The sequence below is a fragment of the Ruditapes philippinarum genome, unplaced genomic scaffold (genome assembly GCF_026571515.1).
Source record: "Ruditapes philippinarum isolate M1 unplaced genomic scaffold, ASM2657151v2 ctg1864_1_1_1_1, whole genome shotgun sequence".
In the NCBI taxonomy this organism is placed as follows: Eukaryota; Metazoa; Mollusca; class Bivalvia; order Venerida; family Veneridae; genus Ruditapes; species Ruditapes philippinarum.
The window spans coordinates 331410-344440 of NW_026866069.1; the positions used below are offsets into that span (position 1 = coordinate 331410).

Consider the following 13031-nt stretch of genomic DNA (forward strand, 5'->3'; position numbering starts at 1 on the left):
AATGAGGGTATAACCCAACAAATCATCAAATAAACAGCTGAGAGTCAGTTCACATGACCAAACACTTGAATCTAATATTTTAAAGTATTAAAAAATCAAAGGGAAAAAATAAAAAATTATAAACACTTACCTTCTTTCACTTCAGTGTAGGCAATTTATGAAGGTCACCTTTTTGGACATGATGAATTAATATCTAAATAAAGAAGAAACTTTAATAATACAACATTTTACAATGAAAAACATCCATTATAGAAAGGATCAATACATCTTTTATGAAAAAAAATTCAGATGTTAAATATTTAAAGTCAACTTGTCAAATACATTCGAATGACTGGATACAAGTTAACATAATGTAGATTTACAACACTTTGAAACCATTTTTGACTTTTGAGCAAATAACGAAAATAAACAGAACCTCTGATGGAATTGTTTTTTCTCAAACACTTAAATACTTATTTAAATAGATATTTGACACGGAATCTGAATCTTGAAGGAGAATTTAAGACCATTTTATACAATATAAAATCTAAAAGAAGAACAGTTAATGGTCTGTGTTTTAAGCTGGCTAGTTAAGCCTCCTCTAATAAATGCAAGGTCAAGCATTTAACCCTCAACTTTAATGGTTTTTCCCAGCTATGAACTTGGAACAGTCCATTCAAAAGTTATGGGATTTTAATTTAAACTAGAAATGTGTCCATAGGACACGGGTGCCCCCCACTCTCCACCGATTTGTCAATCTTATGTCTCTAGGTCAAATTTTTTTTTTTGGCTACATGTGCCCAAGGTGAAAACAAAAAAATCCTTTATTAAGTAAAGGGCAAATACTACAAATACTGAATAAATACACAAGAAAACCCCAAGTTGCATAAGTACATATGCTGACCAACATTCTTGTAAACTTTCAGCCAGTTTCAGGCCTACAGGTCATAAAATTTTTGAGTTACGTGCAACACAAGTTAAATATTGTAAATTTTTACTAAGTCAAGGGCAATAACTCTAAAAATACTAATTTTGATCCACACAAAAATACCCAGGTGCACAACTACACATGCTGAGCAACATTCCTGTAAGGTTTCATGACTCTTGGTCAAATACTTTTTTAGTTACGTGCGACACAAGTTGAAAATTGGAAATTTTTATTAATTAAAGGGCAATAACTTTAAAAATACTAAATATATCCACAAAAGAAATACCCAGGTGCACAACTACACATGCTCATCAACATTCCTGTAAGGTTTCATGACTCTAGGTCAAATATTTTTTGAGTTGCTTGCGACAAAAGTTGAAAATTGCAAATTTTTAATAAGTAAAGGGCAATAACTCTAAAAATACTAAGACACAAAAAGGGAATGGACGGATGGAAGGACGGACAGACGGACAAGGGTAAATCTAAATACTCCCTCCCCCCCTATAGTGGGGGCAAAAAAATACAAGAATTGAGCTACCATTTTACAGTGTAGAGCCTAGTCAGACTGCATGATGGCAAACTGGTTCCTTCGGTAAAGACCATCTGAGATTTTAGTCTTATTTTAAAGCAGTTAATAGAAAAAAATTGCCTGCTTTATTAACATATTCTTGTATTGAAAAACAGGTTCTAATCTTCTGCTACTGATCTGGTTCTTACTGGTCAAATTATCATATATTGAAGTTATGTTTAAACTTGTATCCTATTCTATTCAGTGCTTAATTTGAAATTACACATCTGCTACTTTATGCAATGGCATAAAATTTAATGCATCCTACTTTACAACTTCCATAATTGAGCATTATTTAATAAACATATAGGGGCAACCATATTTATGAAATGGGTCAAGGCCAGTGAGTTGACCAATTATCATCTCTGGATTTAGAAACAGTGATAACCTATCATCTGCAGAAAATAACAATTGGCAACTTCTCCACATGATCCAAATAAGTCAGCCACATACAAAATATATAATTGTGGGTTTGACTCTAAATGCATCACAATAGACCTTACAACTCCATCAACTAAATACTATCAATAATGAGTTGCATGAGCATGCTTAAAACTAACCCTTATCTCAAATGGACTTGTCCAACTTCCATTCTTGGGATTGTCTATAATTATATATAGGGGTATCAGGATGAAAATTTGATGTACATGTGTATTTCAGTCAACAATATAAAACATGGTCTTAAGTACAAAGATGGCATGGCTTTGCACTGTTGGCAATGATCGCAACACTTCCTGTTCCAGCATTTTAAAGGTAAACTAGAAATGTGTCCATAGGACACCGATGCCCCCACACGCCACTGTTCTGTCAATCTTATGACTCTAGGTCAAATACTTTTTGGACTACATGTGCAACATTTTGAAAACTAAAAATCAACAAAGGGCAATAATTCTGTTAAATTTGGTCGCAGCAAAAATTCCTTCCTTTACTACCATCTACACATTAAGGTTGTTAATCCCTGTAAGTTTAAGCAAAATCTGCTATCCGGTTTAAGAGGAGTTGCGTTCACAAAATTACTACACAGTATATAATGAAAAAATCAACAAAGGGCCATAATTCTGTTAAATTTGGTTGCAGCAAAAATTCCTTCCTTAACTACCATCTACACATTAAGGTTGTTCATCCCTGAAAGTTTAAGCAAAATCTGCCATCCGGTTTAAGAGGAGTTGCGTTCACAAAATTTCTACATAGTATATAGTGAAAAAATCAACAAAGGGCCATAATTCTGTAAAATTTGGTCGCAGCAAAAATTCCTTCCTTTACTACCATCTACACCTTAAGGTTCTTCATCCCTGGAAGTTTAAGCAAAATCTGCCATCCGGTTTAAGAGGAGTTGCGTTCACAAAATTTCTATATAGTATATAGTGAAAAATCAACAAAGGGCCATAATTCTGTTAAATTTGATCGCAGCAAAAATTCCTTCCTTTACTGCCATCTACACATTAAGGTTGTTCATCCCTGGAATTTTAAGCAAAATCTGCCATCTGGTTTAAGAAGAGTTGCATTCACAAAATTTCTACATAGTATATAGTGAAAAAATCAACAAAGGGCCATAATTCTGTAAAATTTGGTCGCAGCGAAAATTCCTTCCTTTACTACCATCTACACCTTAAGGTTGTTCATCCCTGTAAGTTTAAGCAAAATCTGCCATCCGGTTTAAGAGGAGTTGCGTTCACAAAATTTCTACATAGTATATAGTGAAAAAATCAACAAAGGGCCATAATTCTGTAAAATTTGGTCGCAGCAAAAATTCCTTCCTTTACTACCATCTAAACCTTAAGGTTGTTCATCCCTGTAAGTTTAAGCAAAATCTGCCATCCGGTTTAAGAGGAGTTGCGTTCACAAAATTTCTACATAGTATATAGTGAAAAAATCAACAAAGGGCCATAATTCTGTTAAATTTGGTCGCAGCAAAAATTCCTTCCTTTACTGCCATCTACACATTAAGGTTGTTCATCCCTGTAAGTTTAAGCAAAATCTGCCATCCGGTTAAAGAGGAGTTGCGTTCACAAAATTTCTATATAGTATCTAGTGAAAAAATCAACAAAGGGCCATAATTCTGTTAAATTTGGTCGCAGCGAAAATTCCTTCCTTTACTACCATCTACACATTAAGGTTGTTCATCCCTGTAAGTTTAAGCAAAATCTGCCATCCGGTTTAAGAGGAGTTGCGTTCACAAGATTTCGGGACGTACGGACGGACGGACTGACGGACGGACGGACTGACGGACGGACGGACAAGTGCAACGCTATATGCTCCCACATTGTGGGGGCATAAAAACATGTCCTGATCTACAAAGGTTTGACAAACTATACCAGTCAAGCTGGACTGTTAAATCAAAATCAAATGAAATTTTTCATTCACAAAAATTTCTGACTTGACCTTGAAAAAATTAAAAAAAATATCCAACAATATACTTGTAAAAAATGATCAATCTTTGAGGGAGGTAAAAGTCAAGATAGTTAAAATGAAATATATACAAATTATGAAATATGATACTAAGATATACCAAAGTGATGGAAAATTAATTACTGTAATATTCTGTAACATTTAAACTGTACATGAATGTAACTTTTAGTTATAAAAACTGAAGTATTTATACTAAAATTACAGCAAAGTCACAATGACAAGAGTAAAATGCCACACAAAAAAATCAAAATAAATCATAGATAATAATGCTAGTTTTATAGATAGTTTATCAATTGACACAATGATAATAAAATGATCAACAAACAGTAAAATAGTGATTACCTATAAAGAAAAATTTTAATCTATGTGACTTACTATGACCATCTTATGAATCTAGCCTCTCGCACCGTAACTTTCCGGTTTAACAGTTTTACCCAATACAATGTAACTTTATAAAAAAAACAAATCCCCCTTGCCACTTGTTTATGAAATAAATAAAAAAGGATATTCAATTCAAGAGGTCAAAATAAAATACAACAAACAAACAAACATGCATTAATGGCGAGTAATATACCACCTTTGGATAGAAAATTTTTCATTAAGTACTGTAACCTGATTTCTTTTCTTTTTGAACACAGGACCACTATTTGCATTACAAAAGAAAACAACAACAAAAAAGTAAATAAATAAATGGAAAAAAAGAGAGAAAAAAAATGGAAAAAAAGAGAGAATTAAATGGGAAAAAAGAAAATAACATAGTTAATTACACTTACCTTTTCATCAGTTTTTTTTCCTTTTTAGATGTGATCAACATAATAATAAAGTTTGTTTTTTATACTTATCAATATATATATTAAATTAATTATTATTAATTTTATATCACCAGTTACTTCTTAAAACCTATTTTACTAAAAAAAAATTTCACATTTCTTGTCAATAACATTAACCTTTGATCATTAAAGATTTTTTTTTTTAAATCTAAACTTAAAATGGGCTCTCAATTACTCATACCCAATTTGTTCAACAAATTTGTGTCAAAAGTCAATTTGAATAATAAACAGGTAAATATTCAGGTGTTAACAGTTTCAATGAAATCTGTTTGATCCAATAAAAGATAGTAAAGAACGATATAAAAACCAAATTACTAAATCTAACAAAAAAAAGTAACAATATGAAAAATGTAAAGTTCAACAATTTACATTACACCAGGTCTGGTATAAATACAGTGTCCTGCAAATTTTGTATTCAAATTATATAGGCTGCCTTTACAAATTTCAAATGAAAAAATGTAATATACAACATTTTTGGGTCCAGGCTTTCTGTCAATTGACAATAGGCAAGATAAATGACACAAAAATATCTTTTATCAATTGCCTATTTATTTATTGCTCTACAGGTCAGGAAAACATAATTTTAGGATCTTGAGAACTTGAACTTTTATGTAAAAAAAAGTATGCAATTTCATCTAATGTACAAATCTTAGAAAAACAAGGAACAAACTCAATAATTATATGTCTTGCACCAGCAATAATCAAAAGTGAATATCCTTTGCCACCAATATCATAGCCAGCCCTGCAGTCCGACCAGGCTCTATACTGTTGGCTGACTAGCTTTTTATCTTTATTTTCTATATCCCTAAATCTTATAACAGACAGTTAAAAAAATGGAACATGGCCAATTAAATTGAAGAAATTCAGCATGTCAAGTCTAAAACTTAAATCAAAGATCTGTAAAAATATGGTAGCTTCCAACATCACCAACATATTGGTAAATGATAAGTAACACTAATAGACTATAGACACTATTGTTTCCCCATTTTTTTCTTTGACAAAGCTAAACACATGACTTGTCTTAGTGGGAAAATCTATTTTTAGCCTTAGTGATCTTGACCTTCACTATGACCCAATCAACTTGAAACCACATAAGGGAGGCGCTCCATGGGCAGTATCACTATGCAGCTGATTTCTAAGATATACAATAAATGAAGGCACCATCAGAAATGGCAAGCGTGACGATAGGAAGCAGCCATGCTCCGCAGAATTTGAGGGCAGCAATAGACAAGTGTCCCTCGTCAGTAATCAAACTCACAGTGGTATCACAGCAATAGCACCAATATTATTACAAATGTATATCAAATGCCATTTAACTATTCAGCGGACAGAGGCCTTTAAAACAAGATTATCATGATTCAGTTCCCATGACTTTTGAAACATTGGATGATAACAATGTTAACTTATGTAAAATATGGTGGCTTTACATAATAGAAAAATAAATAAGAAACAACAATACAGACTAGATGATTTATTAGATCTTGGGTGTTACAAAGTTATACATTTTTCACAGTACAGAAAACAATGAAAATTTGAAAATCACATCAAGCCAGTACAATTTTTAAAATAGTGAAACATTTGGCTACAGTAATACAGTGCAACCTCTGCCTAATGGCCCTCTATATAGCAATAACCTCTTTACAACAATAGTATCTTTAAATTTCTATTCCCAACATGACAATTCACAAAATTTACTTGTTTACAGTAACACCTCTTTGCAATGACCAAAATATATGTCATCCAAAGGGTGCTGCTCTGCAAAGGCTGTACTGTAGCTGATAAAATATGACAACAGACTTATTGACGGCTTTATCTTAGGCAGTTCAATATTTCACCAAGATAGCGGTGGGTCATGATGCAGAACTTCCCTTCAGAATACTAGAACAGAAATTGTTATAATATTTGCCAAATAACAGGACTGAAACTGTCAACTTCTTTATATTTTGGGTCATTATGCACAATCCAAAATGGTATTCTGGAAAAACTGAGTGAGCAAATGATCTGAAATTTTGCTCACAAGTTTTTTGGTTTGGAGCTGCATCAAACAAAAGAAAAATCTTGAAAATAAAATCTTTAGTTCTGTCATGTCAAAAAGCCTGAGTGATCGAGTCCCTTTAACAGGTGGGCTGCTAAAACTATAATACATATTTACTCACGCACCCTAAAAAAGCTCCTAATTACAATAAATCATCTAAAATTAAATTACCATGAGAAAAGACACAATGAGTACACAAAACAATGTGTAACTTTTATATAGAAAATCTCAAAAAATATACTATTTAACTAATGAGTTTGTAAACAACAACATTTACAAGCACAAGTCACAAAAAATAACATTTATTGCAGCTACCTTCTTTATCATTTCATATCAATTAAAAATTCTTTTCTCAACTCAAATTATTTTCACTTCTGTCTTACCTCTGTAAGTAAATATTGTAACTATAAATATACAATAACAAAATGTTAATGAACTCAGAACTTTAACTTTCAAGCAAATCATTATCCTTTTCCTGTTATCTTTTGAATGACTGATAAAATACTTTGCTGATAAACAATAAATTAACAATAATTTATGGTAAACAAAGAACAAGGTGAACAGTTTGTTGCATAAAAAAAATAAAAAAATAAAAATATTTGTGGATAGTTTAAAATTTTAATATTACAGGGAGATCAATGTGATTGAGGTAACTAAAGTATCAACCCTGGGTTACTGTTCTTAGTCCTTGAAGTGCTAAATCAAATGATTTTACAATTAAATCAGATGATTCATTGTCCAACATTATGAGATTCTTTTGGGGAATAACATGCTAAAATTAATATCAAAAGCCAGAATTTAATAATTATAACGTATAAAGTCAAATTAACAACAAAAATTTTAATTATATTTTTTATAACATAAACATAGTTTACAAGTTTTACAATAATGTAAATGCTCTTGGGTTAAATGCATGTGTCGGTTGCACAGCTTTAGTCTCAATATTTTTAACCACTTTAAGAATGTGATCATTGCAACAATGAAATCAAAGCAATGTAATGAGCATTGAAATCTGTGTTAATTTCTTTACATGAAAGCACACTTTAGCAAACTTTAAACATTTCATTTCAAATGGAATTTTCTATTTGAAAGACCAGAGTCCTATTATAACTTGTAAATGCCCAAAACTGCAATGAGAAAAAAAAACAACAACAAACAAGAGGGCCATGATGGCCCTGAAGTCCCTCACCTGTATATAGGCCCCCAAAGCGGGGCCAGTGTAAACCCCAGGGCTTTTATTTGAACAAACTTGGTAGACACCCATTAGAAGATGTTTCATGCTAAACATCTAAGGTCTAGCTTGTTGGGATTTTTAAAAAAAGATTTTTTAAGTTTTTACTATATGTATATAGTTAAAAACAATGACACACCTTGGGCAGGGCCAGTTTTGACCCAAGGGCTTTAATTTGAACAATCTTTGTAGACACTTACTAGAAAATGTTTCATGCTTAATATCTAAACTCTAGCTATTCGGGTTTTTTCAAAGAAGATATTTAAGTTTTAGCTATACACATATAAGGAAAATCAATGACCCCCGGGGCAGGACCAATTTTGACCCCAGGGCTTTTATTTGAACAAACTATGTAGACACTCACTAGAAGATGCTTCGTGCTTAATATCTAAACTCTAGCTATTTGAGTTTTTTCAAAGAAGATTTTTTTAGTTTTTGCTATACACATAAAAGAAAAATCAATGACCCCCGGGGCGGGACCAATTTTGACCCCATGGCTCTTATTTGAACAAACTTGGTAGACATCCATTAGAACAAGCTTCATGCCAAATATCTTAGCTCTAGCTCTTTGGGTTCTTTAAAAGAAGATTCTTAAGTTTTTACTATATGCATATAGGGAAAATCAATGACCCCCTGGGGCGGGCCAATTTTGACCCAGGGCTCTTATTTGAACAAACATGGTAGACACCCATTAGAAGATGTTTCATGCTTAATATCTTAGCTCTAGCTCTTTGGGTTCTTTAAAAGAAGATTTTTAAGTTTTTACTATATGCATATAGGGAAACTCAATGACACCCTGGGGCGGGGCCAATTTTCAACCCAGGGCTTTTATTTGAACAAATTTGGTAGACACTCACTAGAAGATGTTTCATCTGTTTGATACACCCATTTGTAAAATTTTCAAAGCTCTAGCTCTTTGCGTTTTTTAGAAGAAGATATTTAAAGTTTTTTCTTTTGGTTGCCATGGCAACCAGAGTTCTGCATGGAATTAAATTCTTTGAACAATTTTCAAAGGTGACCACCAAAGGAACATTCCTGTGAAGTTTGGATGAAATTGGCTTAGTGGTTTATCAGGAGATGTCATTTAAAGTAAAAGTTTACGAACAAAGGACGAACGACGAACGAAAAACAATCACAAAAGCTCACCCTGTCACTTTGTGACAGGTGAGCTAAAATCCATAAAAAAACTTGTTTTTTCCCTATAAAAGCACTTAGAGCTGGGAGAAAAATTTTACAAATGGGTGTATCAAACAGATATTTTTATACAAATGGGTCATTGATAACACTCCAATCTCCAAGTGCATATAAATTAAAGAATGCATGTTCAGTTGACATAAAAATTGAAACGCACTACTGTTCCTTGTCATATAAAAACATGGGGGAAAAAACAATGAGAGTTTACACTTAAAAAAAAATCACATGTAGGAAATTAGAAACTGGTCATATCAAACATTAAGAAAAACAAGTTTTTTAACAGGTAAAATATGGTATATATTGGTATCTAGACTTATTATTAAAACAGAGTAAGAAAAATGCAGGGCTTTTTCTTAGGTAGTATATGGCAAGAAGAAAAACAGAAATATTTGAGAGTCATCCAAGATCCATTATATCAACATGTCAGTTTGTGTACACAATAATTGCATGAGAAAATTAGTACACAAAAAATATGCTATTTATGTAAATATCTGTGTTAGTAATAATAGTTTATGATTACATCGACACCAAAACCTTTTTTTCTACCACAAAATATACATATATAGAACAACTCTGACTAACCTAGATAATACACCAAAAAAAAAAAAACCACCCCTAATACATGCAAACTTAACAAAACTAGCACATTCAATATATACTTGCATGACAGATTGCTTATATATAATTATTTGATATTAAAAGAATTCAAATCCACCGGGCGAATGATATATGATATAATTTGGCAATGACTTAAGAACTTCGGCAAATGTAAAAGTAAAGTCAAACCTGTGTTAATCACCACCTTTGATGAAAGACCATCTGTTTTAAGAAAGCAACTACATGTCTATACAACTTACCAACAATCATCCCTTGTTAACATTATACCATTAATTTTGTAAAAAAAGACCACCTGTCATAAAATACCACTTGTAAACATATGCCATTTTTTAGGAAATACCACTTGACAACAAAGACCACTCTCCTTATAATAAAACTAGTCTATATTGTCACCTTAATGCAGTAAAAGGTTAACTTCTATTTATACTTCATGTATGTAAGGTAATAATCCATTACTGCACTAGGGTGACAATATTTAGATATATGTTCAACTGTATTCATTAAGATCATTGAGTAAAATAAAAAACACAGGGCACCAAAGTAATTGTTTTGATTATCTAAATTGGATCACATAACTAACTGAACTTCACAAAACAATCAAGAGAAAACAATATGCTTACATAGGTCTGATTTTCCATTTAATAAGATTGTACTTGTACTAATAATAAAGAAGTCTTAAATTAACAGGACAGCTGTATGACTCTGATTATTTCAAGGTCAGTAATATGAAACAAGAAATAAAGAATATGAAACATCTTAGAAATGAGCCGCGTCACGACAAAACCAACATAGTGCGTTTGCGACCAGCATGGATCCAGACCAGCCTGCGCATCCGCGCAGATTGATCAGGATCCATGCTGTTCGCTAGACTGAATCAAGTCATGTCATGACCAAACACATGTCCGGTGGTGATCTCTAGTAACATGGGGACTTTGTATTACAATGAACTTTGAATTTATTCTAAAAATATTGAATAAAATGTTCAGGATATTTCTATACAACTGAGACTGAATCATCATTATCATGACCAAATACATGTCAGGTTGTGATCTGGTATTACATGTATTACAATGAACATGTTTTTTTTAATTCTTAAACACTGAATAAAATGTTCTAGTTGACAATTTAATGACAAGCTAATGTACTTTTGAAATATTGAAACATGACCTGTTTTTTAGACCTTTTTTTTTTCCATCGGAACAGTAATTGTATATGAAGGTACTGTGTAATACTAGACAGTACAGTTCATATTGGCAGTTTAAGTCTTCAAAACAAGATTGTTGTTTGTTTTTAATGAAGAATAACACATATTTACATATAAAAAGACTATATATTGTATACCGGTACATAATTTACCAACACTTAGATAAATCAATATAAACAAGGGAGGTAAGTTAAACAATGGAATTGCATTCAGATTATTTTTAAAATTTATTATGCAAATTTGCCATTTATTGATTTCAAAATTGAGCATATCACATACTACTGATGCAAGTATTTCCATAGACCTTGATGTGTAAAAGTTCATCTATTCTTGAATGCATAATGTTATATTCTATGTATATATGAATAACTAAAAGTACAGGAAAGAGTCAAACATTTTATTTAACACTATCCACACCACACACATCTTACATGGAATGATCCATCTTAAAGTTTGGATGAAGCCATTTACCATTTTCAGGCAAAATTTCATAATAAGTACTAACTGAATAGCAAAAAGTGCCGATCATAATTAAAATGCATGGATGTGCCAGCTTTTCTTGGTCTGCACTGGTTGCATGGTTAGAGCCTATCACCGCCAACAGGGTAAGAGTTAAATTAACAAAATTCAGTCAGATTATGTGATTAAGTATATTATGAAATGTCAACTTTGTTTTTTGGACATGAACATTTTTTGGGAAATGCTATTTTCAGAAAGACTAGAAAAAGGCTAATGAACATGGTACAGTTCAAAAGACTAGAAACAAAGAAAGAAGTGGGAATGTTGTAAAAGAAGTATCTTTGTAATGACCTTGACTTTTTATTATTAAAACTTAACAAGACTAAATGCAGGAGGGGGGGGGGGGGGGCTAAAAACAAAATATCCAAATATTCAAGGGAGATAACAAATGGGGGGGGGGGGGGAGGAGCTAAAAACAAAATATCCAAATATTCAGGACATTTCACCCATCTTTATGATTTTTTTAAACATTTATAAAATACATAACCTGTTGATTTAAACCACTCAGTGAATAAAACTTTTGCTAAAAGCACTAATGAAAGCACTATTAAAATGAAGAAATACTTAAAATTACTAAATAATTCACACAAAAATACATTTTTAAAATAGCACTATTCTGTGTATTGCAAAATTCATTAACAAATTAACATATATTTAGAAAAAAAGCAGTGCTGCAAACAATAGTCCTAAAGATTTATACATTGTATAATAAGCAAATAATGGTGTTGCTTCTTTTCAACAAAAACAGGTTTAAATAAAATCTGGATAACAAACTACTAGAAAGGGAAATTCAACAAAATAATCAACAACAATAAAAGATTAACAAATATAACATCATTGTCATAGTAACAGAGTGATTAAACTGACCTTAACATTATAGTGAGTACATTTTTAACTCTTTTTTTTTTAAGATGGCCAACATTCTGACACAACTCATAGCAGAGGGCCAACATTCTGATATAACTCATGACAGATGGCCAACATTCTGATATAACTCATGGCAGATGGCCAACCTTCTGATATAACTCATTGCAGATGGCCAACATTCTGATATAACTCATGGCAGATGGCCAAAATTCAAATATAACTCATGACAGAGGGCCAACATTTTAATATAACTCATGACAGAGGGCCAACATTTTAATATAACTCATGACAGAGGGCCAACATTTTAATATAACTCATGATAGAGGGCTAACATTTTAATACAACTCATGGCAGAGGGCCAACATTGTGATATAACTCATGACAGAGGGCTAACATTCTTATTTTACTCATGGCCAACTGCTAACATTCAAATATAACTCATGGCAGAGGGCCACCATTTTAATATAACTAATGGAAGAGGGCCATCAATTTTAATATAACTAATGGCAGAGGGCCATCATTTTAATATAACTCATGGCAGAGGGCCATCATTTTAATATAACTAATGGAAGAGGGCCATCATTTTAATATAACTAATGGCAGAGGGCCATCATTTTAATATAACTCATGGCAGAGGGCCATCATTCAA

General features: G+C 32.1%; 1 protein-coding gene across 1 annotated transcript in view; it reads right to left on the bottom strand.

The window, feature by feature from the left end:
• The window catches only part of LOC132731177 (WD repeat-containing protein 49-like), a 74213-nt gene extending 73954 nt beyond the window's left edge, over positions 1 to 259 (bottom strand). The window contains exon 1 of the mRNA XM_060717306.1: positions 131 to 259. The gene's annotated coding sequence lies outside the window, so the exon portion shown is untranslated. The remainder of the gene's footprint in view (positions 1 to 130) is intronic.
• Between the last annotated feature and the right edge of the window lie 12772 nt (positions 260 to 13031).